General features: G+C 41.0%; 1 pseudogene across 1 annotated transcript; it reads right to left on the reverse strand.

Moving 5' to 3' along the window:
• Positions 1-1,418: 1,418 nt before the first annotated feature.
• LOC147629271 (3-ketoacyl-CoA synthase 13 pseudogene) lies at positions 1,419-3,327 on the reverse strand (annotated as a pseudogene). Its single transcript, XR_015268004.1, has one exon. The product of XR_015268004.1 is annotated as a 3-ketoacyl-CoA synthase 13 pseudogene (transcript).
• Positions 3,328-5,977: the final 2,650 nt, after the last annotated feature.

Genomic DNA, 5,977 nt, shown 5'->3' on the forward strand with positions numbered 1-5,977 from the left:
TAATAATTAAGGGCTAAATTGAGCCCTTAATTAGGCACATGTTAAGAGCTTCTCTGTCCTAATAAATGCTCTAGCTTACATTGTGGAGAGTGGCAAAGTTCAACTGAGCTCGAACAAAGCTTAAGAGCTCAACCCTCATTATAGAGAGCTTGTTTATCGCATCCCTCTCGCATGCATTATCACACTATAATGGGCCACATCCAATGGGTGAGAAATCTATTAATCATCATGCATAAAAGAGTACATGAAAGAGGAGGAAGAGAAGAGTGAAAAACATGAGAAAATGGCTCTTATACTTCATACGCCTTTTCTCATTAGGCAGCTCTTCAAGTGTAAGTAATGAAAGGGGGGTGCCCTATCATTAGTTATAAAGCTTATACAAGCATTTAGCCTTCTTGGCTGAGCTTCTCATGTTCTAACCTAGGTGTACAAGACTCGGGAGCGTTATTAGAATGCTTTACATGTCAATCGATGGAATTAAAATATTAATGAAAGTGCTCTTTCTTCCTAGGTTTTATAAGTCCTAACTAAGCCAATCCATCTATGGTGTTACTCTGGCTAACTAGCATACATATCAAAAGTAGGACTATTACCTAACAAAAGTCATTAAATAACCATAAAGAAAGTGTCATCTCCAATCAACAAAGTAGATTGATGATGAAGCCATCAATGACATTTGTTGGTTTCGTTTCGTCTAAAATATTGATATGTATTGTTGGAGGAAGAGAGGTATGTTTGAATTTTGAGGATAATACAAAACTGAACTTTTTCATGGATTAACCTTCTATGTTACTAAAAAAACGATTACACATGTGGTGTGAACCAATTTGTTACTTCTACTTATAGCAATTGGCACGCCTTCACTAGAGAGAGGACTCATAGCCATAAAAGAATGCATGCATATGTACCCACCTAACTTTTAGTTTTACTTCTAGTTATAATTAAAACACCTTGCAAAATTAGACCTCATAGTTGCTTTTGACGAGCACACCCATTTTTTTGCATTTTGGCCATTAAAAAACTTGCAAAATTATAAATTGGCGGTCAAAAACTACAGGGAAATATTAAAAAACTTGCTATATTTCACCAAACCAGTCAATTTTGAAGGGCAAGGGTGTACCCACCCAACTTCAATCTTACTTCTAGAAGGGCCAGGGTCTACCCACAACTTTAATATTACTGCTCGTACAATTAAAACGCCTGCAAAATTGGACCTTTTGGACCTTAGCCAGAAAACAACATAAGTTTCTACATTGACATTTAAAAAAAGACGAACTGCATTCACAATGCAAGGACGACAGAAGGACGATGTAAACGACTGAGAACTTAGAAGGGATGCATTATAAGACAAAGTGGCCTATGAACTTCACAATCTTAAAAACTCAGATTCCATGAGATAATTAGGCACCTGCAAGGTGTGATTAAAGACAACACTGATTAGATAATTAGGCACCTGCGAGGTGTGATTAAAGACAATCACTGATTAATGCATTAAACTCTTTGATGCTAATCGTTAATTGTGAGCAATTCTTTCTGCAGGCACGGCATCTTCACGTTGGTCTGCAGCAGGTGACTTTGCTCTTTCATGGGGATACAAGTACTTGTAATAAGGATGGGTGGTGGGAATGCGTTGAGGGATAACCACAGGGTACCTGTGAATGCAATCAAGCCAAGGATTACACCCATAACTAGGATAATCAACGTCCCTTAACACTCTCCACACCACACTATTGCACTTGAACCCAGACCCCAACGCCAACTGCCACACTTTGTCCCCTTCCTTCAACCTGCATTTTGCTTCCAAATACGCCATCGCATACCATACCCCGCTGCTAGATGTGTTCCCAAACCTGTGCAGCGCCATCCTTGCCGGCTCCAAATCATACTCACTCAACCCCAAGCTCTTGCCAATGCCATCAATCACCGCTTTGCCTCCCGGATGAATGCAGAAGTGGGTGAATGCCTTCTTGAAATCGGGCGTGTACATCTTGCCTCCTCTCTTCAGAAGCTTGATCTGTATTACACTAATCACGCTCTTAAGCAGCTCGCTGAACGGCATCATGGATGGGATTAGCTTCGTCATGTTGATTTTCATAGCCTGTGCTGCTATATCCAAGAGATCGATGCTGAGAGAGGTGCCCACCAAGCCATCTTCATCTTCTTTGGTCACAACCACGTTGTAGGATGAGTCCCTTGCAGCTGTGGTTGTTCTGAAGGATTGCAGAAGCTGGAACTTGGCCCTTTGCCTGTCTTGCTTGAAGTTGGACAAGAGCAGTGCAGAGGAGCCACACCTGAAGAGGCAGTTGGTGACCAGCATGGAGAGATCATTGCCCATGTAGCAATTTAATGTCATGTTTTCAGTGCTCACAACCACCACACGCTTGTTTCTGTGCACCCTCAGGATGTCCTTTGCAAGGATAACTCCAATCATGCCTGCAGCACACCCCATCCCTGACAGGTTGTAGCATTTGATGTCTTCTCTCATCTTGTAGTGATTCACCACACGAGATGCCAAAGAAGGGTTAGGGTAGAACAAGCACACATTGGCTATGAGATAATCAACCTGTTTGGGCTTCACATTTGTCTTTGCAAAGAGCTCATCCAATGCACCAAACATCATGTGATCCATCTCTTCTCTCCCTGTGGTCAGGCAAGGAACAGCATTCTCTCTGAACAGATAAGGAGGTGCGTATGTTTCCTCGCCCAGCCCGGATTTCAGAAGAACTTTCAATTGGAACAGCATCTTTTTGTCTGTGAAACCAGTATTCACAGCCTGTGAGAGGAAGTGGCAGATCTCTGTTGAGACCTTGTGCTCATCAAGAGATCTGAAGCTTGCAAAATCAACTAAATAGCAATGGCTGGGACCTAGCTTCCTGTACACTGCTGAGAGACTGGCTGCTGTGGCAAAAAGGCCACAGAGGAGACAAGGCAGTATCTCTTGGCAATGTTCCAATACAAAAGATACATTGGTGATGTTGCCTATGCCTATCCAAGATATGGATATGGCAATGAAGGTGCTTATGATGATAGGAGGGCAAAGATAGGGAAGGTAAGCTATGGCGAACAGTTGAGTGAGCTCCAAGTATTGCTGCCAAACATCACAATTCAGCAGCTTCATGAAGCCGCGAAGGGAAGAGACAGAGCTCACCTTCTTCTTCTTCTGCTTTACGTCCATGCTAGTGCCGATTGCATGATATCTCTGAGAGGCTCCCTGAGACTCCATAGCTTGCAGGCACTAGAGAGGAAGCTCAGGTGAAGCGGAGGAAGCTCAGGTGAAGCGGAAATTTGCTGAGTGCTCGCTTTTGAAGAAAAAGTGCGAGCAGTGAGCAGTGAGCAGTGAGTACTCGCTGCAGCAGTGCAGCCTGCATGCATGAACTTCGTCATTAAAACGTGGAGTCGGTAACTGCGCGCGTCAGTGCATTAAGTTACACGGCTAGTGCTAGCTCTTAAGTGCATCATTGATCAAACAAATAACGGTGAACCACCTTTAATACGAATTATTAGGGACTAGTCCTCCCTAGTGTTATTTTTTTTCATTAAAAAACATCACCACCGTGTCAAATCAAGCGGCGAGTTTAGATTATTTTTAATTTTTTTTAAAAAAGACAGCAGGGATTATATTATAACATAACTATTTTTTTTTTTTAGTCAAAACAGCTGAATTATAACATAACTATTACCGAAATGCTTTTGGACTGCCGTCACGCCCCTTTTTCAGCATTTCTATCGTAAAATACTTGCATAATTTTTAAAATGCCCGTCAAAAATTAAACTAAAATACAAAAAACATGTTATATTTCATCAAACTCGTCAATTTTGAAGGGCAAGAGTGTCTATCAGCCCATTTTTTAGCATTTCGGTCCTAAAATACTTGCATAATTTTTAAAATGCCCATCAAAAGTTACACTAAAATACAAAAAAACATGTTATATTTCACCATACTCGTCAATTTTGAAGCGCAAGGGTGCCTATCCTGAACTGAACTATTACTGTGCAAGACGCAAGAGTCCATACTCCGCAGTGAGTGAAGGCCAAGACCAGTTTTACAACTTGTAGGACCCTCATTTGGGGCTTTTTAAAGTTTACCCTTAATTTTTATTTCAAAAGAAAGGTTTTATTTTTATATCGATATCTTGCGCTCACTATGTCGCCCTTGCCACAACACTCACCCACTCTGTGATCGAAGGGAGAGTTAAAGAGGAAAATACAAGCTTTATTACTCTCTCTGTTTTGCCCTTGCCACACTATTTTGCCCCTACCACATCATTCACCCAAGTGTCTCTATGGTCAAAGGGAAAGTTTATAATAAGTGAGCACACCTCACCACATATCTCCACCAATGAAAAAAAAAGTAAAAGTAATAACTATTTCTATTTTTAAAAATATCTATTTCTTAAAAAAAATTCTACATACACATACACACGTGTACCCACACACACAGACACATATGCACACACACTCATGCGCATACACACACACTTGCACATACATGCATAGATACATGCAAGCATATACGCATATAGTCATACACTTGCATATGCACATGCACATGCACACACACACGACTGCATGTACACAAAGTACACTCACATGCATGCACATAGAATCGACACACCCAATAACCCACATGCACATGCGTGCATGTACACACACCCACACATGTGCACATGACACATACACACACTTGCTAGCATGCACACACACGCTTGCATACACATGCACAACACAAGCACGTGTGTGTGCACACACTTGAGTGTACACACACACATACACACATACATGTATACATGCATATGCACATACATGCATACATACATGTGTGCATACACACACACATGCACATAGATGCATGCACACACTCTCTTGTGCACGTGTACAGAGAGACGCATACACGTGCATATATATAGGCAAACACACATACAAGCACACACACAGTGCATGCGTACATGTGATTGTCTCGGCACACACAATCATACACGCATGCACACACAGAGTCGATACACATAGTCTCAGCATGAGTGAGGGTAATGTGAGCTGCCTTCATTAAGGCTTTAATAGATGCATGTGTAGTCACATAGACATGTGCGTGTACATACTTTTGACACATAAAGGTATAAACACTCGCATGCACATGTGCACACATAGAGTTACATGCACACATTCGACACACACATGTATGCATATGTACACATTCGACACACACATGTATGCATATACACACATACACTTCCACTTGTGTAGACACACTTATACATGCACTGTTACGGTTTGTCCATCCGTTCCTTTGTGGTGGTTAATTGGGAGATACCTGATTACCACTATGTTCGTAGCATGGACATAAGAATTTAGGGATGGCTGGAACTAAGTATTAGATTTAATGCTCGTGTGTTGTTGTGTAATTTAGTAAGTGTTGCTAATGTGTAATGTGTTTGAATGGACAACCTGTAGGTTGGTGAGATTGACGAATTTTGTGCTCATAAGCTAATATGACTAGGACATGATCGTGGCGGTGCTTTGGCATGAGCAATTACTGGGAAGGTTTTCCCTTTAGTATTTTGGCTTTTAGATTTTTGTATTTTGTTAACCCTACTTTTGTTATAGATGGGCATGGACCTATTAATTTGGTTGCATGTGAACTAGCCCTTGGGGATTTATATGTATTTTTCTTTAGTGATTTGGATAGGAAGGATTTACTTAGGCTTTTGGTAAAAGCAACTCCTATTTTATGTAAAGGGTAAGCCCATACAAGAGAGTGTAACTATTTTTGACATATGGGCTATTTTTATGAATAAGGAGAAGTGGGAGTATATCAACAATTCTTGGGGGGGAGATTGTACCCAATAGTGTGTTGAACGTGATGTCTCTACTCTATTTTTATGAATAAGGAGAAGTGGGAGTATATCAACAATTCTTGGGGGGGAGATTGTACCCAATAGTGTTGAACGTGATGTCTCTACTCTATCTCTTGTTTTTATTT

Source organism: Cibotium barometz, chromosome 18 (assembly GCF_041138505.1).
Source record: "Cibotium barometz isolate CiBa-2024 chromosome 18, ASM4113850v1, whole genome shotgun sequence".
Taxonomy (NCBI): Eukaryota; Viridiplantae; Streptophyta; class Polypodiopsida; order Cyatheales; family Cibotiaceae; genus Cibotium; species Cibotium barometz.